General features: G+C 38.8%; 1 non-coding gene across 1 annotated transcript; it reads right to left on the bottom strand.

The window, feature by feature from the left end:
• Positions 1-7,138: 7,138 nt before the first annotated feature.
• LOC130942272 (small nucleolar RNA R71) lies at positions 7,139-7,245 on the bottom strand. Its single transcript, XR_009070849.1, has one exon. It is a non-coding gene; the product is annotated as a small nucleolar RNA R71 (small nucleolar RNA).
• Positions 7,246-27,366: the final 20,121 nt, after the last annotated feature.

The raw sequence follows: 27,366 nt of genomic DNA, 5'->3' as shown, positions 1-27,366 counted from the left end.
TGCTGCTGTCTGGAGTTAAACGCCAGAAAAACGTCATGATCCGGAGTTGAACGCCCAAAACACGTCATAACTCGGAGTTCAACTCCAAGAGAAGCCTCAGCTCGTGGATTGATCAAGCTCAGCCCAAACATACACCAAGTGGGCCCCGGAAGTGGATTTATGCATCAATTACTTATTCATGTAAACCCTAGGAGCTAGTTTATTATAAATAGGATGATTTACTAATGTATTAGACATCTTTGGTCTCAGTTTTGTTTTATTCTTCATCTAAAGAGGCTATTGATCACGTTTTAGGGGGCTGGCCATTCGGCCATGCCTGAACCTCTTTCACTTATGTATTTTCAACGGTGGAGTTTCTGCACACCATAGATTAAGGGTGTGGAGCTCTGCTGTACCTCAAGTATTAATGAAGTTCTATTTTCTTTTATTCAAATCTCTCTTATTCTTATTCCAAGATATTCATTCGTACCCAAGAACATGATGAATGTGATGATTAAATAACCATCATTCTCATTCTCACTTATGAACGCGCGTGATTGACAACCACTTCCGTTCTACATGCAACAGAGCTTGAATGTGTATCTCTTAGATTCCCCAACAGAATCTTCGTGGCATAAGCTAGATAGATGGCGGCATTTATGAGGATCCGGAAAGTCTCACCTTGTCTGTGGTATTCCGAGTAGGATCCTGGGAATCCGGAAAGTCTCACCTTGTCTGTGGTATTCCGAGTAGGATTCCGGTAATGAATGACTGTGACGTGCTTCAAACTTGCAAGTGCTGGGCGTTAGTGACAGACGCAAAAGAATCAAGGGATTCTATTCCAGTAGGCGCAGGAACCAACCAGTGATTAGCCGTACTGTGACAAAGTGCGTGAGCATTAGTTTTCACTGCGAGGATGGGATGTAGCCATCAACCATGGGTGATGCCTCCAGATGATTAGCTGTGCGAGTGACAGCCGCATAGGATATTTTCCCGAGAGGATTGAAAGTAGCCACCGCTGATGGTGAACCCCTATACACAGCTTGCCATGGAAAGGAGTAAGAAGGATTGAGTAGAAGCAGTGGGAAGGCAGATGTCCGTGAGTCATGCAGCACCTCCATACACTTATCTGAAATTCTCACCAATGAATCTACATAAGTATTTCTATCCTTTTTATTATTTATTTCCTATTTTATTCCAATAATCACAATTACCCTTTAATCTGCCTAAATGAGATTTACAAGGTGACCATAGCTTGCTTCATACCAACAATCTCTGTGGATTCGACCCTTACTCACGTAAGGTTTATTACTTGGACGACCCAGTACACTTGCTGGTTAGTTGAACGGAGTTGTGAATTCAGCTGCTGCCCCTTAGAAGCCTTCATCTCAAAATAATTAGAACATGGATCACAATTTCGTCCACCAATTACTAGTTTAGTATTTAAACAACTTTTAGAGACTTATTTTGTATCTCATGACATTTTTAGATCTGAACTTTGTACTCTTTGATGGCATGATTCTCTAAACTCCATTGTTGGGAGTGAGGAGCTTTACAGCGTCTCGATGAATTAATGCAATTATTTCTGTTTTGTATTCAAACACGCTTGTTTTTATCTAAGATATTCATTCGCACTTCAATATGAAGAAGGTGATGATTCGTGACACTCATCACCATTCTCAACCTATGAACGTGTGCCTGACAACCACCTCCGTTCTACATTAGATTGAATGAGTATCTCTTAGACTCCTTAATCAGAGTCTTCGTGGTATAAGCTAGAATCCATTGGCAGCATTCTTGAGAATCCGGAAAAGCTAAACCTTGTCTGTGGTATTCCGAGTAAGATTCAGGGATTGAATGACTGTGACGAGCTTCAAACTCACGAGTGTTGGGCGTAGTGACAGACGCAAAAGGATCAATGGATCCTATTCCAGCATGATCGAGAACCGACAGATGATTAGCCGTGCAGTGACAGCGCACCTGGACCATTTTCACTGAGAGGACGGATGGTAGCCATTGACAACGGTGATCCACCAACACACAGCTTGCCATAGGAGGAACCTTGCGTGCGTGAAAAAGAAGACAGGGAGAAAGCAGAGATTCAGAAGACAAAGCATCTCTAAAACTCTAACACATTCTCCATTACTGCGTAACAAATACTCATTTCATGCTCTTTCACTTTTTACAACTGAAACTAAAGAACCCTATTGGTATCCTGACTAAGAATAATAAGATAACCATAGCTTGCTTCAAGCCGGCAATCTCTGTGGGATCGACCCTTACTCACGTAAGGTATTACTTGGACTACCCAGTGCAATTGCTGGTTAGTTGTGCGGAATTACATAGTGTGAGTGTAATTTTCGTGCACCAAGTTTTTGGCGCCGTTGCCGGGGATTGTTTGAGTTTGAACAACTGACGGTGAATCTTGTTGCTTAGATTAGGAAAAATTTATCTTTTTTGTTTAGAGTCACTAGAATTGCATCTTTTTTTATTCCTTTTAAAAACATTTTTTTCTTCAAAAATATTACTTTTCTTTATTAATTGTTAGTTTTTCATTGAGTCTAGTTGCATGTTTTAAGTTTGGTGTCCTTTGTGTTTTTGTCATCAAAAAAATAGTTTTTATCTGTTCAGTCCTTGCATTTGTTGAATGTGTCTACTTTCTTGGGAATAGTTGCCCTTTTGAGTTTTCCGTTTTAAAATTTTTTTAAAAATAATTTTTCTTTGATTAAATCTTGTGCCAAACTTTAAGTTTGGTGTTCTCTTGTTAATTTTTCTTTAATTTTCGAAAATTTTATTGTGCTTTTCTAAAAATTTTAAGTTTGGTGTTCTATCTTTTGTTCTTGTTGTTCTTGTGAGTCTTCAAGGTGTTCTTGAGTCTTCTTTGTGCTTTTATCTTAAAATTTTTAAGTTTGGTGTGCCTTGGTGTTTTCCCTTCACAATTTTCCACAACAAGGAGCACTGGATTTAAAAATTTTAAGTCTTGTGTCTTTTGTGTGTTTTTCTCTTTCATAATAAAATTCAAAAATAAAAAAGATTTTCTAATTTTTTTTAAACATTTTTTTTTGAAACTTTTCATAAAAATTCAGATTTCAATTTCAAAATTTTTCAAATCTTATCCTTTTAATTTTTTTTAAAAAAAATCATATCTTTTTCAAAAATATCCTAACCACTTTCTCTCTCCTCATTTTTTCAAAAATTCTTAAAATATTTTTTAAATTTTTATTTTTATTTTTTTATTTTAATTTTTAATTTATTTTATTTTATTATTTCGAAAATTATTTTTTTTATATAATAAAATAAATCCACATCATCTTCCTTTCTCCATCATGGACCTAAGCGGAAATGAACAGTCCAGAAAGACTATAGGGTCATATGCTAACCCCACTACTGCTTCATATGGGAGCAGTATCTGTATACCCTCCATCGGAGTCAGTAGTTTTGAGTTGAATCCTCAGCTCATTATCATGGTGCAGCAAAGTTGCTAGTATTCCGGTCTTCCACAGGAAGAACCTACAGAGTTTCTGGCGCAGTTTTTACAAATTGCTGACACAGTACATGATAAAGAAGTAGATCAGGATGTCTACAGATTATTACTGTTTTTATTTGCTGTAAAAGACCAAGCTAAGAGGTGGTTAAATAACCAACCTAAGACTAGCATAAGGACATGGAAACATCTGTCAGAAAAATTCCTGAATCAATACTTCCCTCCAAAATGGATGACACAGCTAAGGCTGAACATTCAAGGCTTTAAACAAGGAGATGTTGAATCTCTTTATGATGCCTGGGAGAGATACAGAGAGATGCTAAGAAAATGCCCCTCTGAAATGTTTTCGGAATGGGTGCAGTTAGACATCTTTTATTATGGGCTTACAGAGAAAGCTCAGATTTCTCTAGACCACTCAAATGGTGGATCTATACACATGAGAAAGACAATTGAAGAAGCTCAAGAGCTCATTGATACAATTGCCAAAAATCAGCATATGTACCTAAGTAGTGAACCTTCCATGAAAGAAGAAGCTAAAACAGTAACTGTTGAACTCAGTCCTGCAGAACAAGTTACTGAATTCAATCAGCAATTAGATTTTCTAACAAAACAGCTAGCCAAATTCAATGAGATGTGATGCCAGGGCATCTAGGCCAGTTTCACTGACCTTTTCTTTACTGTTTTAGGTTAGTTTCATGCATTTTCTTAATGAATAAGGCAAGTTTTGGATGAAAAAGGATTTTTGCCAAAATTGAATGATAAATTGATGATGCATAATCTCATGACTTTGGCTAGAGCTTTGATGCACTTTATTTGCTTGATTTTAGGACAAAGGAAGTAAGGAAGAACCACGTTAGTACTCATATTAATCTAGTTAACGTGACCACTAACGTGGAATGGTAAATAGCTTGCAACGTTAATGAGAAAAGTGATCAATAACGCCTGCGAAGCCATCATAAACCCACGTTAATTGCCACGTTAACTAGGTTAACGTGGTAGTTAACGTGGAGACAAAAGAAAGCTCCAACGTTAGTGGTAAACGTGAACACCACTAACATTCCAAGATTTGGCAATAAGTCACGTTAAGAGTCACGTTAACTTAGTTAACGTGAACTCTAACGTGGAAGAGAGGAACAATGCCAACGTTAGTGACACTCACCTTTGTCACTAACGTTGGATCAAACTAGCATTGCCCACGTTAGTGGTCACGTTAAGACCACTAACGTGAAAGTTAACGTGGAGCTAAGATTGATGAGCCAACGTTAATGACACTCACCTTTGTCACTAACGTTGGAGATGGCATTCACTACCACGTTAGTGGCCACGTTAACCTAGTTAACGTGAACTCTAACGTGGAGAGTAGGGGCACTTGGAGCGTTAGTGACAAAGGTAAGTGTCACTAACGCTCTCGAAGGTGAGGCATAACCACGTTAAGAGCCACGTTAGTTACACTAACATGAACTCTAACGTAGGGACAAATGGCACAAGGCAACATTATTGGGAAAGGTGAGTCCCAATAACGCTTGCAAAGGTTTATAAGGCAACGTTATTGGGAAAGGTGACTCCCAATAACGCTTGTGAAGGTCTACAAGGCAACGTTAGTGGTCACGTTGGTGCCACTAACGTTGGAGTTAACGTGGGCTATATGGGGTTGGAACGTTAGTGAAAAATGTGATTGCCACTAACGTTCACGAACCCACAATGTCACTTAACATTAACTTCACTAACTCCCATGCTTAATTCAAACTTCTTTGCAAGTTGAGCCCACTAAAGATTGTAACTGCTTCAACTCAAGATCTAAGGCCCACATCCAAGACTTGAAGAACTCACTAGAAGATCAAGAGAAGTAGTATATATAGGAGTAGTTTTGAACTATAGAGGAGTTTTTTTTGCAATTTGGAGAACTACCCTCTGTATATTTACTTTTCTGCTCTTTTAGCTAAGCATGTATTCTTTTCTGCCATTTTTCATTTCTGGAGCTATGAACAACTAAACCCCTTTCATTGGGTTAGGGAGCTCTGTTGTAATTTGATGGATCAATTATAGTTTTCATTTCTCTTCTTCTTTCTTCTCTTTTGATTTACTAGAAAGCTTTCGATCTCAATTCAATTGGTTAGTTGTCTTGGAAAAGAAACTCTCCATAATTGGATCTCCTTTGAGCCTTGGAAAAGGGATGAGGAGATCATGCTAGAAATGCTTTCTCATGTTGGACGAAATTGGGGTCTGGGCGGATATAGTGACATGTAATCCTCCCAACATTTTGATTTGGAAATACATGTGGTATAATCAGTGACCACACTTCATCTCTTCCCATGAGAAATTAAATCAAGGAATTGGGCAATTGTTCAAGCTTAGAGAGATTGGGTTGCCAAGGAATTGGAACCCAATCACCTAAGATTGCTAAGGAGATTAATAGATGCTTTGATTGAGGAAGAGATGAAAATAAATTTGATCTGGAGAATACAACATCTCCTGAGCCCAATGAATTCCCTATTTCTGATCTTACCCATTCTCTTTACTTTCTGCCATTTATTTTCATGCTCATTCCTCCAAATCCCCATTTAAGATTCTGCACTTTATTTTCTGCTATTTACTTTCCCGCCATTTAATTTTCTGCAATTCTCAAATTACATTCTGTTTAGTTCAACTAGCATACTCTTCCAACTAAAGTTGCTTGACCAATCAATCCTTGTGGGATTCGACCTCACTCTATTGTGAGTTTTTACTTGATAACAATTCGGTATACTTGCCGAAGGGAAATTTGTTGAGAGATAAGTTTTCATGCATCAAGTTTATGGCGCTGTTGCCGGGGATTGATTTTGTATCAACAATGATTAAGTTGGAAGTTCACTAGATTGAGCATTTTTTTCCTTTGTTGTTTTCCTTGTTCAGTCATTTATCTTCATTTTGTTTAGCTTCTTCCTCATCCCCTTTTTCCTCTTTGTTTTTCTTTCTTTCTTTGTTATTATCTACAATTCTGCTCACTAACCCACTAACTGTTTGATAATTTGCATCACTCACACTAACAATCACTCTAACAAGAATAATCTCTTCATTTCATCTCTTGTTGTGTGCTTTGTTAGTTGTATGACAGGGAGAAGAGGGGGACCTTCAACTTCCTTCGATTCAGAACCTGAAAGGATCCTCCGGAGACTAAGGAGGGAAGCAAGAGGGAAAGGAGTTGTTAGTGCTGAGGAAGAGGAAGAGTACTTTGAAACCAACATAGAAGAGAACTTGGAAAATAATCATGAAGGAGAAGCTCACAACCATGCTAGAGAATGCCCTACAAATCATGCTGGGCAAGAAAGGAGAGTTCTAGGCTCCTACATCAATCCAAATCCAGGAAACTGTGGAAGTAGCATCCAGAAGCCCACCATACATGCCAATAACTTTGAACTAAAACCCCAACTCATCACTCTTGTTCAGAACAACTGCTCATTTGGAGAAAGTGCTCAAGAAGACCTCAATCAACATCTAACCACCTTTCTGTGAATTTGTGACACTGTGAAGTCTAATGGAGTCCACCCGGATGTCTATAGGCTGCTTTTGTTTCCTTTTTCACTCAGGGACAAGGCATCCAAGTGGCTTGAATCCTTCCCAAAGGAGAGCTTAACAAATTGGAAAGATGTGGTGAACAAATTTTTGGCAAGATTCTACCCTCTTCAAAGAATTAATAGGCTGAGAGCTGAGGTGCAGACTTTCAGGCAACAAGATGGTGAGACTCTCTATGAGGCATGGGAGAGGTTCAAGGACTTAACAAGAAGATGTCCACCAGATATGTTCAATGGATGGGTTCAACTTCACATTTTCTATGAAGGTCTTTCCTATGAGTCAAAGAAGGCTGTAGATCATTCATCAAGGGGCTCTCTAAACAAGAAGAAAACCATTGAAGAAGTCATAGATGTCATTGAAACAGTAGTTGAGAATGACTACTTCTATGCCTCTAAAAGAAGTAACACTTGAGGAGTAATGGAGCTGAACCACATGGATGCATTGCTAGCTCAAAATAAGATGATCACCAAGCAGCTAGCAGATCTCACCAAGAAGGTAGAGGAAAACCAAGTTGCAGCAGTCATCACTTCATCACCAGCTCAAGAAGGAGTGAATATAGGAGAAGAAGGTGACTGTGAACAAGCCAACTATGTTGGAAACTCACCTAGACAAATCCATGACCCATACTGCAAAACTTATAACTCTGGATGGAGAAATCACCCCAACTTTGGTTGGGGAAATCAACTAGACCAAGGTCAAGACCAGAGATGCCACAACCTCAATTCCAATAATAATGCAACTCACCAACATACCTCACAGAGATCCTATCAACACCCACCTAACCACCCTTCTCAACCACCTAACCCCAATCCACCATCACTAACGAACGATAGACTTTCAAAAATTGAAACTTTACTTGAAGATTTATGTAGAGAAGTCCAAGACAGTAAAATTTTTCGGGAAGAAGTGTGATCCAACATGCAGAATCAAGATGCTGCCATCAAGAAACTTGAAACACAGATTGATTTCTTATTCAAGCAAGCCTCTGGACACAACAATTGCAGCAACACTAACTCAGCACCAAGGGATGAATGTCAAGCTATCACCCTCAGAAATGGGAAGGAATTGAAGGAGACCCATAAGAAACTACCAAAGAATAATTTGGATGAAAAAGACAAGGGACAAGAGGAAGTTCGAATCTCCATCCCTAAGTTACATCAAGAAGGAGAAGCGTTCAAACCATGCCTTTCAAAAGCTCCATACCCCCAGCAACTGCAAGTAAAGAAAAAGGAAGAGGATAACCAATTCTCAAGATTCTTGGAAATCTTCAAGAAACTACAAATCAACATACCCTTCGCTGAAGTAATAGAGCAAATGCCACTCTACGCCAAGTTCTTGAAGGAATTGATGACCAAGAAGAGAAGCTGGAAGAACAATGAGACTGTGGTACTCACCAAAGAGTGCAGTGCCATCATCCAACACAAATTGCCCCAGAAATTGAAGGATCATGGGAGCTTCCAAATCCCTTGTATCATAGGGAAAATCACAGTGGAAAAGGCTTTATGCGATCTAGGAGCCAGCATAAATCTAATGTCTTTAGCAATGATGAAAAAAATGAAGATTGAGGAAGCCAAACCAACAAGAATGGCCCTGCAACTAGCAGACAGATCATTCAAGTTTCCCCACGGAATAGTAGAAGACTTGTTGTTGAAGGTGGGAGACTTCATCTTTCCAGCAGATTTCGTAATATTAGACATGGAGGAAGGAGCTAAGACTTCCATCATCTTGGGAAGGCCATTCTTGGCCACTGTCGGAGCCATCATTGATGTCTAAAAAGGTGAACTTGTCCTTAGATTACATGAGAGAAAATGACATTCAATGTGTTTAAAGCCATGAGTTACCCACACAACTCATTGGGAGAATGTATGAAGTTGGACTCGGTGGAGGCTTTGGTGCAAGAAACTTCTGAAGAAGAACTTAAGGAATTAACAGAAGGAGAATTAGCATCAAGCGAAGATGCTGCAGCCGCTGAAATGCATGATCAAGGTACACTAGAAAGGAAGAATGAAAGAAAAGAAGTACCCAAACTTGAGCTGAAGGCACTGCCACCCACTCTCAAGTATGCATACTTGGGAGAAAATAAAAGTTATCCAGTGATCATAAATTCAGCCCTCAGCCAAGAACAAGAGGAAAAGTTGCTTCAAGTCTTACAAAAACATAAAGATGCCATTGGATGGACACTTGCCGACTTGAAAGGAATCAGTTCAGCCATATGCATGCATAAGATACTTTTGAAAGAGGATGCCAAACCTTCCATTCAGCCTCACAGAAGGTTAAATCCAGCTATGAAGGAAGTAGTACAGAAAGAAGTCATGAAGTTGTGGCAGGGAGAGGTAATCTATCCAATATCAGATAGCTCATGGGTCAATCCAGTTCAAGTGGTCCCCAAGAAGGGAAGAATCACTGTGGTACCCAACGAAAGAAACAAGTATGGCTAATATGAATATGGAAGTGCAGTTGAAGCAAACAGAACAGCAGTTATCAAAAAAATAACAGAAGAGTGCCAAGCAGTTCAATTAAGAAGTGGGAAAACATTAAATACCTCACTTCAAGGCAGCAGGAAGCCAAGAAATGAACAAACTGCTACCCAAAATCCCTCTGAGGACAGTAAGAGCCCAGAGAGAAATAATCTGGCATTTAAACGCCAGAAAAGGGTGGAGAGCTGGCGTTAAACGCCCAACCCATGCTCAGTGCTGGCGTTCAAATGCCAGAAATAGGCAAGGAGTTGGTGTTGAACGCCCAAATGAAGCTCAGTTCTGGCGTTCAGACGCCAAAAACAGGTAAGGAGTTGGCGTCTAATGCCACTCCAGCTTCCACCCCTGGCATTCAAACACTAGTGGGGGATCAGACACATACAAGTGCTGATAGCAACCCTTCTAAAAAGGCTTCTCAACCCACATCTGTAGGCAATAAACCTGCAGCAACTAAGGTTGAGGAATACAAAGCCAAAATGCCTTATCCTCAGAAACTCTGCCAAGCAGAACAGGATAAGCAATTTGCCTGCTTTGCAGACTATCTCAGGACTCTTGAAATAAAAATTCTATTTGCAGAGGCACTTGAGCAAATACCCTCTTATGCTAAGTTCATGAAAGAGATCTTAAGTCATAAGAAGGATTGAAGAGAAATTGAAAAAGTTTACCTCACTGAAGAATGCAGTGCAGTCATTCTGAAAAGCTTACCAAAAAAGCTTAAAGATCCCGGAAGCTTTATGATACCATGCACATTAGAGGGTACTTGTACCAAGCAAGCTCTATGTGATCTTGGGGCAAGTATCAACCTAATACCTGCATCTACTATCAGAAAGCTTGGTTTGACTAAAGAAGTCAAACCAACCCGAATATGTCTCCAACTTGCTGATGGCTCAATCAAATACCCATCATGCGTGATTGAAGACATGATTGTCAAGGTTGGGCCATTTGCCTTTTCCACTGACTTTGTGGTGCTGGAAATGGAGGAGCACAAAAGTGCAACTCTCATTCTAGGAAGACCTTTCCTAGAAACTAGACGAACCCTCATTGACGTCCAAAAAGGGGAAGTAACCCTGAGAGTCAATGAGGATGAGTTTAAGTTGAATGTTGTCAAAGCTATGTAGCATCCAGACACCCCCAAACAACTGCATGAGCATTGATATTATTGACTCTCTGGTAAAAGAGGTCAATATGACTGAGAGTCTCAAATTAGAGCTAGAGAATATCTTTAAAGATGCTCAGCCAGATCTGGAGGAACCAGAGAGAATAATAGAACCTCTGAGAATCCCTCAGGAAGAGGAGAAACCTCTCAAACCCGAGCTCAAACCATTACCACCATCCCTGAAATATGCATTTCTGGGAGAAGGTGATACCTTTCCTGTAATCATAAGCTCTACCTTAGAGCCACAGGAAGAGGAAGCACTAATTCAAGTGCTAAGGACACACAAGACAGCTCTTGGGTGGTCCATCAGTGATCTTAAGGGCATTAGCTCAGCCAGATGCATGCACAAGATCCTATTGGAGGATGACGCTAAGCCATTGGTTCAACCATAGAGGCGGCTGAATCCAGCCATGAAGGAGGTGGTGCAGAAGGAGGTCACTAAATTACTAGAGGCTGGAATTATTTATCCTATTTCTGATAGCCTCTGGGTAAGCCCTGTCCAAGTCGTCCCTAAGAAGGGTGGCATGACAGTGGTTCATAATAAAAAAATGAATTGGTTCCTACAAGAACAGTTATAGGGTGGCGTATGTGTATTGATTATAGAAGGCTCAATACAGCTACCAGAAAGGATCATTTTCCTTTACCATTCATAGACCAGATGCTAGAAAGACTAGCAGGTCATGAATACTACTGCTTCCTGGATGGATATTCAGGTTATAATCAAATTGCAATAGATCCCCAGGATCAAGAGAAAACAGCATTCACATGTTCATCCGGAGTATTTGCATACAGAAGGATGCCATTTGGTCTGTGCAATGCACCTGCAACCTTTCAAAGGTGCATGCTCTCTATTTTCTCTGATATAGTGGAAAATTTTCTGGAAGTCTTCATAGATGACTTTTCAGTATTTAGAGACTCATTCAGCTCCTGTCTTGACCATCTAGCACTTGTTCTAAAGAGGTGCCAAGAGACTAACCTAGTTTTAAACTGGGAAAAATGTCACTTTATGGTGACTGAAGGAATTGTCCTTGGGCACAAAATTTCGAACAATGGAATAGAGGTAGATCAAGCTAAGGTAGAGGTAATTGAAAAATTACCACCACCTACCAATGTTAAACCAATCAGAAGCTTTCTGGGGCATGCAGGATTCTATAGGAGGTTTATAAAAGATTTTTCGAAAATCGCCAAACCTTTGAGTAATCTGCTAGCTACTGACACGCCATTTATCTTTGATAAGGAGTGTCTACAGGCGTTTGAGACTCTAAAAGCTAAGCTGGTCACATCACCAGTCATCTCTGCACCAGACTGGACATTATCATTTGAACTAATGTGTGATGCCAGTGACCATGCCATTGGTGTAGTGTTGGGACAAAGGCATGATAAGCTTCTGCACGTCATTTATTATGACAGTTGTGTTTTAAATAACGCACAGAAGAAATATACAACCACAGAAAAAGAGTTACTTGCTGTGGTTTACGCCATTGACAAGTTCAGATCTTATTTAGTAGGATCAAAAGTGATTGTGTACACTGACCATGCTGCTCTTAAATATCTACTCACAAAGCAGGATTAAAAACCCAGACTCATAATATGGGTGTTGCTTCTACAAGAGTTTGATATAGAAATAAGAGACAGAAAAGGGACAGAGAACCAAGTAGCAGATCACCTGTTCCGAATAGAACCAGTAGAAGGGGCGTCCCTCCCTCTTACTGAGATCTCTGAAAACTTTCCGGATGAGCAACTCTTTGCCATCCAGGAAGTACGATGGTTTGCAGACATTGCAAACTACAAGGCTGTGAGATTCATACCCAAAGAGTATAGTAGGCAGTAATCAAAGAAATTGATCACAGATGCAAAGTACTATCTTTGGGATGAACCATATCTCTTCAAGAGATGTGCAGACAGAGTAATCCGTAGATGTGTACCTAAAGAAGAAGCACAGAAGATCCTATGGCATTGCCATGGATCACAATATAGAGGACATTTTGGAAGTGAGCGAACAGCCACAACAGTCCTCCAATGTGGCTTCTATTGGCCTACTCTCCATAAAGACTCCCGAGAGTTTGTACTTAATTGTGATTATTGCCAAAGATCTGGCAATCTGCCTCACAGTTATGCCATGCCTCAACAAGGGATCTTGGAGATTGAGTTGTTTGATGTATGGGGTATTGACTTCATGGGGCCTTTTCCACCATCATACTCAAACACTTATATTCTGGTGGCAGTGGATTATGTATCCAAATGGGTGAAAGCTATTGCAACACCCACTAATGATACTAAGACAGTGCTGAAATTCCTCTAGAAACATATCTTCAGCAGATTTGGTGTCCCTAGAGTACTAATCAGTGATGGGGGCGCTCATTTCTGCAATAAACAGCTTTACTCTGCTATGGTTCGATATGGAGTCAGCCACAGGGTGGCAACTCCATATCATCCACAGACAAATGGGCAAGCTGAAGTCTCTAATAGAGAACTTAAAAGAATCCTGGAATGGACTGTGATTAACCGTAGAAGGGATTGGGCAAGAAGCTTGGATGATGCTCTGTGGGTATACAGAACATCATTCAAGACTCTTATAGGGACCTCTTCATACCAGCTTGTGTATGAAAAAGCCTGTCACTTGCCAGTGGAACTAGAACATAAGGCCTACTGGACAACCAGATTCCTAAACCTTGATGCCAAGTTAGCTGGAGAAAAACGATTGCTCCAGTTAAATGAGCTAGAGGAATTCAGACTCAATGCTTTCAAAAATGCAAAAATTTACAAAGAAAAAGCAAAAAGATGGCATGAAAAGAAACTGTCATCCAGAGTCTTTGAACCAAGGCAGAAAGTTCTGCTGTTTAATTCTAGGCTCAGATTATTTCCCGGGAAATTGAAATCCCGATGGAGAGGTCCATATGTGATTACAAGTGTGCCACCATATGGATACGTAGAGCTTCAGGATAATTATTCTAACAAAAAGTTCATTGTTAATGGACAGAGAGTCAAACATTATCTTGAAAGCAATTTTGAGCAAGAATGCTCAAAACTGAGACTTGATTAAAGCTCAGTAATAGTCCAGCTAAAGATAATAAAAAAGCGCTTGCTGGGAGGCAACCCAGCCATTTTGTTAATTAATTGAATTTTACAAGTTCATACTAGTTATCTTCAAGGTAAAATAGCAATTGCATGAGTTCACAGAGTTACAGAAGGATTAAGAGGATAAAACAGCAAAAAGAAGCTCACTGATGCGAAAAAGACAGTAAGAGCTGCTTTGGGCGTTAAACGCCCAAAAGAAGCATCTACTGGGCGTTTAACGCCAGTAGAGATAGCCATATGGGCGTTAAACGCCAGAAAGAAGCAACTTCTGGGCGTTTAACGCCAGATTGGCAGCATCCTGGGCGTTTAGAAAAACGCCCAGTGATAAAGGATTTTCTGGCGTTTAACGCCAGCCAGATGCTACAGCTGGGCGTTAAACGCCCAGGAGAAGCTACAAATGGGCGTTAAATGCCCAAAACATGCAGTGTTTGGGCGTTTAATGCCAGGATTGTGGGAAGGTGGTAAATTCGTTTTTCACTTCAAAATTTTTTCCATTTTTCATATTTCAATTCATGATTTCTTGCGTAAACATGTTACAAACTCTCGTCTTTCAACTTCAATTCTAAAAATTTTTAATCCTAAACATGTTTCTTAATTTTTTTTTAAAATCTTTTCAAACCTTTTTCAAAACTTAATTATCTTTTTGAATTCTTTTCAAATCTTTTTAAATTCTTCTCAAATCTTTTTAAACTCATCATATCTTCTTTTCAAAATTCAGATTTATCTTTTTCAAATATCTTTCATAACTTTTCAAATTTTCAATTATATCTTTTTCCTATCATACTTATCTTTTACAAATCATATCTTCTATCTTACCTTTTTCAAAATTTTCGAAAACCCACCCCCTTCCCTTTAAATCCACATTCGGCCTCCCTCCTCTCCTCCACAATTCGAAATTGGCTCGACTCCTATCCCTCTCCTTTCCTTTCTTTTGCTTGAGGACAAGCAAACCTCTAAGTTTGGTGTATTTATCCGTGATCACTAAACTAATACCCACCAAGATCATGGCTCCTAAGGGAAAACAAACCACTCTAGGAGGCAAGAAAGAGAATATTCCAAAACCACTTTGGAATCAAGGAAAGTTCTTAACCAAAGAACATTCAGACCATTACTACAAAATAATGGGTCTAAGGTCAATGATCCCGGAAGTTAAATTTGATCTGAAAGAAGATGAATATCTGGAGATCCAAGAGCAAATTCGAAACAGGAGCTGGGAAATCCTAGCTAATCCTGAAACAAAGGTAGGAAGAAACATGGTTCAGAAATTCTACTCTAATCTGTGGCAAACAGACAGGCAGAGAATAGCTGGAACCGCCTTCTATTACTATCAAACTTTGGTCAGAGGGAAGATTATTCACCTTCACCCTAACAAAATCAAGGAGATCTTTAAGCTACCTCAGCTGAAAGATGACCTAGACTCCTTTAATAGGAGAATGATGAGAACAAATAAGGGCTTGGACGAAATTCTAGAGGACATATGCCTCCCTGGAACCAAGTGGATAACCAGCACAAAGGGTGTCCCAAATCAACTCAAGAGAGAAGATCTCAAACCAGTCGCCAAAGGCTGGCTGGACTTCATTGGGCATTCTATACTGTCCACTAGCAACCGCTCTGAAGTCACCATCAAAAGAGCAGTAATGATCCATTGCATTATGCTTGGAAAAAAATTGGAAGTTCATCAGCTGATCTCTTGTGAACTTTACACAATTACAAACAAGAACTCCAAAGATGCCAAATTGGCTTATCCAAACTTAATATCTATGCTATGTAAAGATGCTGGGGTGAAGATGGGAATAACTGAGTATATCTCAGTTGAGCGACAAATCACCAAAAAGTCAATGGAAGGACAAAAAATGCAGGACGACCCCATCAAGAGGAAAGCACAGGAGTTCCTCCCGGAAATTCCTCAAATTGAATAATGGGAGCGTTGATGTGCGGAAAACGATCCAACACAAAACTCACCGGCAAGTGCACCGGGTCGCATCAAGTAATAATAACTCACATGAGTGAGGTCGATCCCACAGGGATTGAAGGATTGAGCAATTTTAGTTTAGTGGTTGATTTAGTCAAGCGAATCAAGTATTGGTTGAGTGTTTTGTAATTTACAGAAACTAAATTGCAGTAAAATTAAAGGGGAAGGGTGAATTTGCAGGAAATTAAAGAGAACTGAAATTAAAGTGCTGAATCTTAAAGAACAAGAAATTAAATGGCAGAAACTTAAAGTGAAAGAAATGTAAATTGCAAAAACTTAAAGTGCAAGGAATATAAATGGCTTGAATTATAAAGGGAATTGGGAGTGTGATTTGCAGAAATTAAACAAAGAACAGTAAAATTGCAATAAACAGAAAAGTAGAAGAGGAATTAAAATGAACCGGATCTCAACTGGAAATGTAAATGAACTTGGAGACGCATTGATAAACCCATATTTCATGGTTTATCTTGTGCTCATATTTCATGGTTTATCTTGTGCTCAATTGAGTGGTTTTTATCAACTCTTCGCCCACTTATTCATATTATTTGCATGGTTTTGTATTTGCCTTCCTAATTATGTGCTTTGATTGAAAACATGCTTCTTTGACCTTAATTTTATTAATATTAATTCTCCTTTTATACCATTAGATGCCTTGATATGTGTGTTAAGTGTTTTCAGAGATTACAAGGCAGGAATGGCTCAAAGGATGGAAAGGAAGCATGCAAAAGTGGAAGGAATACAAGAAGTTGGAGAAACTGCTAAGCTGTCCAGCCTGACCTCTTCGCACTCAAACAGCGATAACTTTAGCTACAGAGGTCCAAACGACGCGGTTCCAGGTGCGTTGGAAAGCTAACGTCTGGGGCTTCGATTTGATATATAATATGTTATAGTGGCCTTAACGCTAGGCGACGCGACCGCGTGCCCTATGCGGCCATGTCGCAAGTGACGAAAATCAGCGAATTTGAATTCGCAACCAGTGAATTCTGGGCTGTTTCTGACCCAGTTCTCGGCCCAGAAAACACAGATTAGAGGCTATAAAGTAGAGGGATTGCATCCATTCAGATCATGCATTCATAATTCTCTTTCTATTATTTTAGATGTAGTTTTCAGAGAGAGAGGTTCTCTCCTCTCTCTCTTAGGATTTAGGATTTCTCTTAGTCTTAGGAGTGACTCTCAATCCCAGGTTCAATGTTCTTTTACTTTATGTTTATTTCTTATTTTCAGACATTTGAATGCTTGCTTGTATTAGTTATGTTGCCTATTTGGCCTATGCCACTTTCATGATGATTTTCTTATTTAATGATATTTGAGGTATTTTAGTTTATGATTGTTCCTTTTTATTATTCCCAATCTGAGGATATTGTTATTCTAGTAGATTTAGTTTTTTCCCCTTTTGGCTTTGGTTAAATAATTGGTGACTCTAGAGTTATTAAACTTATTGTTGATTGAAAATTGGAATTCATCCACTTAACTTACCTTCATAGTTAGAGGTTAACAAAGTGGGAGAAAAATCCAATTCTCATCACAATTGATAAGGATAACTAGGAAAGGACCTCCAGTTCTTATACCTTGCCAAAGGTTTATTTTACAGCTATTATTTTATTTTATTTTACTTATCATATAATATATTCGCATCTTACTTCCAAAACCCCAATTTTACCTTTTTCATAGCCAATAATAAGAACATACCTCCCTGCAATTCCTTGAGAAGACGACCCGAGGTTTAAATACTCGGTTATCAATTTTAAAGGGGTTTGTTACTTGTGACAACCAAAACATTTGTACGAAGGGATTTTTGTCGGTTTAGAGACTATATCTACAACGCGATTGTTTTTATGACATTCTTTACTGGCAAAATACCCAACGTCAAAATGGCGCTGTGACGAATGGATTTTTGACGGTTTAGAATTTCACAAATGAATTCTCGTTGCCAGTATAGTCTCTAAACCAATCGCTAATCCTTTCATACAAAAAGTTGTTTGTCACTAAAACAAACTCCTAAATTTATAAACCGAAGTATTCAAACCTCGGGTCGTTCTCCCTAGGATTTACAATAAAGTGTCTTGTTATTGGTTGTGAGTTATGATTGGGGTTTTTAAGATTTTGGACAAGAAATATAAATGACAAGAAAATAAACTAACAACTAACAAAGCTCTTGGCAAGATATGAGAATTAGAAGTCCTATCCTAGTTATCCTCTTCAATTGTGATAACAAATTGTCCATTGCTCCCACTTAGTTAACCTCTAACCATGGAGGAAAGTCAAGTGGATGAATCAATTTGATTCCTCAAGTCCTAATCAACTCCTAAAGGAAAGACTAGCTTTAGAGGCATTCAAATCAATTAGCAACTTCTAATTATCAATCAACAAAGGAATTAGATAACTCAAGAGTCACTAATTACTCTACCTAGGCCAAGAGGAACAAAACCTACACTAAAATCCAACCAAGCATTTCATCAAACACTTGGAAGGCACAAAAGAAAAGCAAAGCAAATTGACAACAAGAATAGAATCTAACAACATTTATTGAAAGGAATTAACAACAACAATCAAAAGAAACACATTTATTATGAATTACCTTTTATTGAATTGGAAGAAAGTAGAAAGAACAATACTAGATCTACAACAAAATATAAGAACAACATAAAGGAAATTGCAATAAAAGAATGGAAGAAGAATGAATGTAACAACAAGGAATTGAGAAGATAGAAGTAGAAGAAGATGAATCTAAATCTAAATCTAAGAACTAAACCTAATCCTAATCCTAATTCTAGAGAGAAGTGAGAGCTTCTCTCTCTAAAAACTAACTCTAACTACTAAACTAAACTAATGGTAACTAACATGTGTTTCCCTCTTCACTCCTTGGGTTAAATAGCATCAGAAATGAGTTGGATTGGGCCCACAAGGCTTCTAAAATCGCTGGCCACGTGTTGCATTAAGTGGGTCATGTGCCACCATCGGTGCGTCCGCGTACCGTGCGCGTGCGCGCCCCTATGCGCAATGCAACTATGACAAATCTTATATCGTTTCGAAGCCCCGGATGTTAGCTTTCTAACCCAACTAGAACCGCATCATTTGGACCTCTGTAGCTCAAGTTATGGTCGTTTAAGTGCGAAGAGGTCGGCTTGACAGCTTTCCGGTTCTTTCATTTCTTCATGAGTTCTCCAACTTTTCATGCTTCTTTCTTCATTCCCTTGATCCAATCTTTGCCTCCTAAACCTTAAATCACTTAACAAACATATCAAGGTATCTAATAGAATCAAGGAGAATTAGATTTAGCTATTTTAAGACCTAAAAAGCATGTTTTCACTCTTAAGCACAATTAAAGGAGAAGTTATAAAACCATGCTATTTCAGTGGATAAATGTGGGTAAAAGGTTATAAAATCCCCTAAAATCAATACAAGATAAACCGTCAAAACGGGGTTTGTCACGCTGTTGCTGGGGAATTGCAAACGTGTGCCTTATTATTGGTTATTGTAAATATTTTTCTAAAAAAAAATATTTTTCTTTTACCTGTTTATTTGTTTCTCCTTTTTCCCCTTTATTTCTGATAACTACTATGAATTCTCACCCCTCTCGCTTTGAGTTTGGTTCTAACCTTGTTGAAGGAAATAGAAACCACAGCAGGAATATGCATCAAGGTCAGACCAATCAAGGATGGATGGAGCCAAGAGGATCTAATCAACCCTTTAGGCAACAACACCATCCTAGATATCATGGACAAAGACCAGGCTACAATGCATCCCAAGCTGATGGATATGGTGGACCACCTTGTAGCTACCAACAAGCCCCACCCTATGCTCAGAGATCATCCTTTCAACACAACCTCAACCCACCACACTCACAAGCCCCTTTCCGCCATTCACCTCCATATGACCCTAACCCACATCCACCATACCAACCACCTTATGAACCAAATGAACCATACATAAATCCACCCCAAACCTCCATGGAGAAAGCACTTGCCGATCTAAACTCTACTATACAAGCTCTCTTCACCCAAATCAGACCACCAAATACCTTCAACAATCAACCCTCAAGCTCTAGTGCACTTTCTTGTCAACCACAGAATAATCTCTCCATCCCATCACCACCATCCATGGAAGAGCACCCACATCCATCAATCCAAGAGCAAGATGATCCCAATTATGCTATTGATATGGAACAGGAAAGAAGGAATCATCTTCGCAAATCCATACTTCATAAAGAGCTAGAGGAGGCCCTACGGGTAAGGGTAGGAGAGACCCTTGAAGATGAAAGAATAGTTGAAGGGAGTTGTCATAGAAAGAAAAACATCGAGGATGAGTACGATTTTATACTTAAATACCTGGACAAAGCAGCAATTATTAAAAAGGAAGAAGTGGTTACAGACTTAAGAGATGCTGTACCTCCATTGGAAAGTCCAGTCACAGAGCCTCCTTCCACGGTGTTTGATGTTGATGTTGAGAAGAGCGTACAACCTCCAAGGCAGATCATGGTTGAAGATTTTGTAGAGGTTGATCAAGAGGTAGAAGATGTCAAAGAAGAGCACAAGAGAGTGGATCTTGAAATTACCTTGCCAAAGTTGTTGGAAACCCCTCCCTCTAAGTTGCCATCATCCTTCACAACATTCAAGTGGGTAAAATTCATATCCCATAGCTTTCTAATCCCACTTGAATATGGGCTACTGGAGACGGATGGTCAACTTAGAGCTCTTTGTGGCATTAAGAGTAAGAGGAAGATGGCCAGTGATAAGAATTGTCAAGCAAGGTTCAACATGGTTGTGTGCTCAAGGTTTAAATGCAAAGGTTGGTGTAAAGCTCAACTGAATGGGTCTAGGAAGTTGTTTGGCCGCTTACGTGAGAATTCAGACTGCTTGCCACCCGGAGGGAACAATATTGCTCAACCAAAAGACGGGTGCAAAGGCAAGGTCTGGGACCCCGGAATCCATTCTATCAATCACCACTCTTGGGGCCTTGTCACTTGCTTTAACCTGCTGGAAGGCTTTCTGCGCCTAGTTTGGGATCCCGGAGGCTATTGGAAGTACAAACATTGGTGGGGATTCTTGGATCAGTATAAGCACAAGCCACCATAGCAGGAAGCTCATCAAATGTCCAACTTAAGGACTATAACTAAAAGTGCTAGGTGGGAGACAACCCACCATGGTATGATCGTTTCTCTTTATTTAGTTTTGTTTGTTTTCAAGTTTTATTTTATTTATTATATTGAACCTGGAATTTTGCATCTCATTCACATTAAGCATTGCATTCTGCATTTTTCAGTTATTAAAAAAAATTTCGCTACGCGATCGCATCAGCGACGCGTCCGCGTCGCTTGGAGAGAAAGGAAAAATAAAAGTGAACAGAGAGTCACGCAGGAGCAGCGCTGGAGGCATGCCAGTGGCACAATTCGTCCCACGCGTCCGCGTCGCAGGGGAAGACTGGCCTCCCACGCGACCGCGTCACCCACGCGGCCGCGTGACCTGAAAATCGACGTCAAAAAGGTGCATGGTCGAAAGTTGTGCTGGAGTTGGGCTGGACTCGTGCTGGAAGCCCAAGCCCTCCCACGCGAACGCGTGCCCCACGCGTCCACGTCATTTTTAAAAGATGCCCACTCACGCGATCGCGTCGACCACGCGATTGCGTCACCCAGAATTTTGGCAAAAAGAGTTTCAAACAGAGAGTTGCGCGACCGCGAGGCTGCACTCGCGCTAATCGCACAAAATAGGCCACGCGATCGCGTGACCCACGCGTCCGCGTCACCTGACCTTCTTGCGCACCACGCGACCGCGTCACTCATGCGACCGCGTCACAAGCGGCGCACAGAATATCCAGATTAGCCAATTTTCTTATTCTTTCTTCTCTATTCCTTATTTTTCTTCTCTTTTCTTATTTCTTTCTTCTTCCTTCCTTATTTTCCTTCACCTCCATTCTATTTGCATATTTCATTCATTGCATCTTAATTTTGTGCATATTTTTATTTTATTTTCTAAAATTAATTATTTTTCTCTTGGTGTTAAAATTTTCTTATTTCACTGTTGCAATTTTCTCTTGAATTAATTTGGGTGCTTCATAACTTGTTTTATTCTGATTGGGTAATGTTATTTAAATCAATGCTAATTTTTATATTACTGCTATTCCTTTTGCATTGACATGAACTTACATTGTCTTTCATTACCCACTCTCTTCCCTATGTTGCAAATTTTTTGATCTGCCATGTACTTCTATTATTTTCTCACTTGCATGTTGTAGCTACCATGTAATTGAGACCATTATCATTTGGCATTACTCAACCCATATTTCATTTACTTTCTATCTTTATTTTTGGGTTACTTTTCTTTTCTTTTTCTTTCAGGATGGCCACCCGGAAGGGAAGCGGAAGACGTTTACATAGGGAGACAGACAAGTCCATCTGCAAAATCTTGAAGAAAAGCTTCAGTTGGAACAACCCGTCCACCTGCACATCTCAGCATGCACCGAGGACGGTGCAATCTTTAAGTGTGGGGAGGTCGATACCGATCTCTGTGGGTTAGTACTTTTTTTTCAACACCAATAATCTTATTTTCTTTATTTGTTCATTGTTGCATCTGCATATTTGATTGCATATTTATTTGATGATTTTGTGCATTTAGTTACTACTTGGTTAAAATAATAAATTTCTTTTAAGATCCTATTTTTGAAAAATTTCACTAATTTAAATTGAAAATTTTTATGTTAAAAATTTATTTGAAGTTGTAATTGGAACATGAATTATAGCTAAAGAACACACAACCTGTGAGACTTTGAGCTTATTTATATGGTTACATTATTTAACCATAAATTTTTTATTCTTGTGTGTTTTCTTCTCTATAACTGCAATCTTTTCTTTGTTCCATTCTATATGTCCATTATTTAGTATATTTACATGCGTGCATATGATTGAGGCCATTGTTTGATTCTAACTTACTTATCCCAAAATTAGCCTACCTTTTACATCACTCTTGTTAGCCCCCTTGAGCCTTTAATTCCCTCTTATTCTATAAATCACAACACTAGCCTTAAGCAGAAAAATAAATTTAAAATCCCAAATTGAATCCTTGGTTAGCTTAAGATAGAAGTTGTGTAATTGTTTAAGTGTGGAAAACCTATTGGGAACATGAGTGATAGGAACAAAGGGTTAGGAAGATTAAAAAGAAATAAAAAAAAATAAATTTTTGGGAAGCATGCTCATGTGAAGTCAAAATAATTAAATTACCATGTGCATTGAAAAACAATTAAATAAGGGGATAAAAAAAAGAGAAAAATAATATTACCCCAAATGCAAAATAAATCAATGCACATGGGACAAAATTCAAAAATAAATTTGATACATGAGCATGTAATACAAAAAGTGAGAAAATTATGGGAAGCTAAGTATAATTTTAAAATTTTTATAGAGTATGTATATGTTAGGTGAGATCTTAGACTACTCAAGGATTCACTTTACTAGCTCACTTAGCCTTATATATACCCTTACCTTTACCTTGGCCCCATTACAACCTTAACAAAAGACCTCATGATGTTTGCATTGGTATGCTAAATAATTATTGATTGGTTAGATGAAGAACAAGGTTTAGAAAGTATGATTAGAGAAGAGTAGAGTGATTAACCCTATACACTTGAGAGATTGGAGTGCATATACACTTCCTGTGAGGGTTCAGTGCTTAATTCTATGTTCCCTGCTTTCATGAGCTATCTTCTTACAAGTTTACTTGTCTTTACTTTATATGATTTGAATTAGTGGAATTTGAATTATTTTTGTCTTAAGGAACTTATTTATTTTTAACCAAGTAAGTAGAAACATTTTTCATTTAGTTGCATTCATAGGTTGCATCTCATGCATTCTACCATTCCTCTTCATTCCTTTATAGTTTCTCTTGAGCTTAGCATAAGGACATGCTGATGTTTAAGCGTGGGGAGGTTGATAAACCCATATTTCATGGTTTATCTTGTGCTCAATTGAGTGGTTTTTATCAACTCTTCGCCCACTTATTCATACTATTTGCATGGTTTTGTATTTGCCTTCCTAATTATGTGCTTTGATTGAAAACATGCTTCTTTGACCTTAATTTTATTAATATTAATTCTCCTTTTATACCATTAGATGCCTTGATATGTGTGTTAAGTGTTTTCAAAGATTACAAGGCAGGAATGGCTCAGAGGATGGAAAGGAAGCATGCAAAAGTGGAAGGAATACAAGAAGTTGGAGAAACGGCTAAGCTGTCCACCCTGACCTCTTCGCACTCAAACAGTGATAACTTTAGTTATAGAGGTCCAAACGACGCGGTTCTAGTTGCGTTAGAAAGCTAACGTCCGGAGCTTCGATTTGATATGTAATATGCCATAGTGGCCTTGACTCTAGCGACGCGACCACGTGCCCCATGCGGCCGCGTCGCAAGTGATGAAAATTAGCGAATTTGAATTCGCGACCAGTGGGCTGTTTCTGACCCAGTTCTCGGCCCAGAAAACACAGATTAGAGGCTATAAAGTAGAGGGATTGCATCCATTCAGATCATGCATTCATAATTCTCTTTCTATTATTTTAGATGTAGTTTTCAGAGAGAGAGAGGTTCTCTCCTCTCTCTCTTAGGATTTAGGATTTCTCTTAGTCTTAGGAGTGACTTTCAATCACAGGTTCAATGTTCTTTTACTTTATGTTTATTTCTTATTTTCAGACATTTGAATGCTTGCTTGTATTAGTTATGTTGCCTATTTGGCCTATGCCACTTTCATGATGATTTTCTTATTTAATGATATTTGAGGTATTTTAGTTTATGATTGTCCCTTTTTATTATTCCCAATCTGAGGATATTGTTATTCTAGTAGATTTAGTTTTTTCCCCTTTTCGCTTTGGTTAAATAATTGGTGACTCTAGAGTTATTAAACTCATTGTTGATAGAAAATTGGAATTCATCCACTTAACTTACCTTCATAGTTAGACGTTAACAAAGTAGGAGAAAAATCCAATTCTCATCACAATTGATAAGGATAACTAGGAAAGGACCTCCAGTTCTTATACCTTGCCAAAGGTTTATTTTACAGCTATTATTTTATTTTATTTTACTTATCATATAATATATTCGCATCTTACTTCCAAAACCCCAATTTTACCTTTTTCATAGCCAATAATAAGAACATACCTCCCTGCAATTCCTTGAGAAGATGACCCGAGGTTTAAATACTCAGTTATCAATTTTAAAGGGGTTTGTTACTTGTGACAACTAAAACGTTTTTACGAAGGGATTTTTGTCGGTTTAGAGACTATATCTACAACGCGACTATTTTTATGACAATCTTTACTGGCAAAACTCCCAACGTCACGCATTCAACAGAGAAATTAAAATGAAAACTCCAGATCTCAGGACTCAAGAGACTAGATAACCAAGTCTAGATCTCAATGCCTTCCTAGATCAAAACCAAAATTTAATTGCAAGAGAATTTAAAATCAAACAGAAGAAGAACTAAATTCAAATCTCAATTTCTCAAGAGTGCAGTAAATCAAAACAGACAGATGGATCTCAAGGTGAGAGTGAGACAGAATTTCCTCAATTCTCCAACCCAAGATTTAAGACAACTGTAAATGAAATTGAAAACAAGAAAACTAAGAGGAGGAGAATTCAATTCTCCTTCCCCAAGACTCAGAATCTCAAAATAACTCAAAACCAAAAGCTTTCCAAAACTACCCAGCAAAACTAAAAGAAAAACTCTAAAAGGAAAGCTCCCCGAAAAACTTAAATTCTAAGCTATTTATACACTCTCTTCAAATGATCTTCAAGCCTTGAATTGGGCCTTTGCTCTTGATGGAATTGGGTTGACAAAAGCCTCTGTTGATTGCTCTTGGAGTTAGAGAGAAACCCACTTGTGAACCGGGCCAAGAATCATTAAAGCTTGAGTCAAAGTTTGAGGCAAACTTTGGCTCAAGCTTTTCATATCAGCTAGCCTCCCGTGCTGTCATCCACGTTTGAGCCAAAGTTTGAGGTCAAACTTTGAGCTAAACGTGGATCCCTCTTGCATGCCTCTTGGCCAACGTTTGGCCCAACGTTTGAGGCAAACGTTGGCGCAAACGTGGCTCCATTAAACCTTCAATCAAGGGCTCCTCTTCATACTCAAATGGCGCCAACGTTTGACTCAAAGTTTGAGGCAAACGTTGGCGCAAGCTTTTTCTCCCTGGGTGTTCTTGTTGTGGCGCCAACGTTTGACTCAAAGTTTGAGACAAATGTTGGCGCAAGCTTTTGATGCCTCCAGGGTGAAGTCAAGCTCCTCCTAAAGTTTGAGCTAAAGTTTGAGGCAAGCTTTGGCTCAAGCTTTTTGTTCTCTCTTGCTCTTTGCCATTCCTTCTTTCTTCAACCTTCTTCAAAGCTCTTTTCACCTATCATCAATCAATCAAAAACATCAAAGCTATGCTCAAAATCATGAGATTATTTCTCTTTCATAATATATGACAATTATAGCACAAAATCTCATGAAAATGCATTAATTTATCCATGGTTGATTGAATCAAAGGAAACATGAAATTCTACCCAAATGGCTTACTTGTAACTCAAGAAAGTGTATAAAACTTATTAAAAACAAAGGAAAAAGACTAGTAAAACTAGGCTAAGATGACTTGTCATCACAACACCAAACTTAAACCTTGCTTGTCCCCAAGCAAGCAGTAAAACATAAGGAAAATTACTAGAAGCAGAGAAGTGTATAAGCCTTTTATTAGAAGACATTGAATACTGGTAAATGGGATTTTTATGCATGGTATCTTAGGGATTTTTATTCTGTGGCTGAGACATCAACATTCCTTTGGATCCTTACTTGAATTACAAAAAAAATGAGACTTGTTATTGCTTGGTCCTTGTTTTTTTTTTTCTTTCTTGGTTGAGGCTTAATGCTATGTGGTAAGGCAGCTTTTTAGAGTAAGCTTTCAGTCAGCATTCCCGCCCTAGTTGGTTCAAGATGCTAGGTGTTGAAACACCCCTATGGACTTACTTGCTCAAGCCTCTCCTTAGCACACACACATCACAGGCATTTAGCTTGTTTTGTTCATCTCTGTTTGTTCTTTGGAAATTGATGCCCAGCACCTCTTTGGGTTACTAAATGCTTTGTCTCAAAGTAGCTCTTGATGGTGGACTTTCGGTTGGCAATCCCGGGTTAGTTAACCCAAGTTGCCGGGTGATGAAGCACCCCTTAGAACCTAGTTATCCAAGCTTATCTTTGTACAAGAACATCACAGGCATTTATCCAAATTTGCAGCCATTGGTGCCCAGCCTTGTGTATTTCTTTTTGCTTCTTTCTTTTGAATTTTCTTTCTTTTATTTTGGACCTTTTTCATTTGTCAAGTCTTATGAAATGTAACTCAAGTTCATATCACAAAGTCATGCCAGCATTCAGCCTTATTTATAAATCAGCTAATGAACCAGCACATACCACCACATAATCTTATTTTGTCTCATATCATACCAGACTTTTACTCTTTCTCTATTTCACAGTTATTTTTCTTTTATTCAAGCATGAGGAACAAAGCATATAATTCAAGTAAGATGAAAGTGAATCAAGCACTTAGACTAGTAAGCCATAACAGCATGAAACCAAATAAACTCGCAGACAGTAAATGAATCTAAGAAGACACTAATCAACAGGGGACATTTGCACTTTCAATTAACATATTTGAACTAGAAATCAGTCA

This window comes from Arachis stenosperma, chromosome 7 (genome assembly GCF_014773155.1).
Source record: "Arachis stenosperma cultivar V10309 chromosome 7, arast.V10309.gnm1.PFL2, whole genome shotgun sequence".
In the NCBI taxonomy this organism is placed as follows: Eukaryota; Viridiplantae; Streptophyta; class Magnoliopsida; order Fabales; family Fabaceae; genus Arachis; species Arachis stenosperma.
The sequence above is the reverse complement of the archived record's forward strand: the minus strand, read 5'-3'. Positions and strand labels throughout refer to the sequence as shown.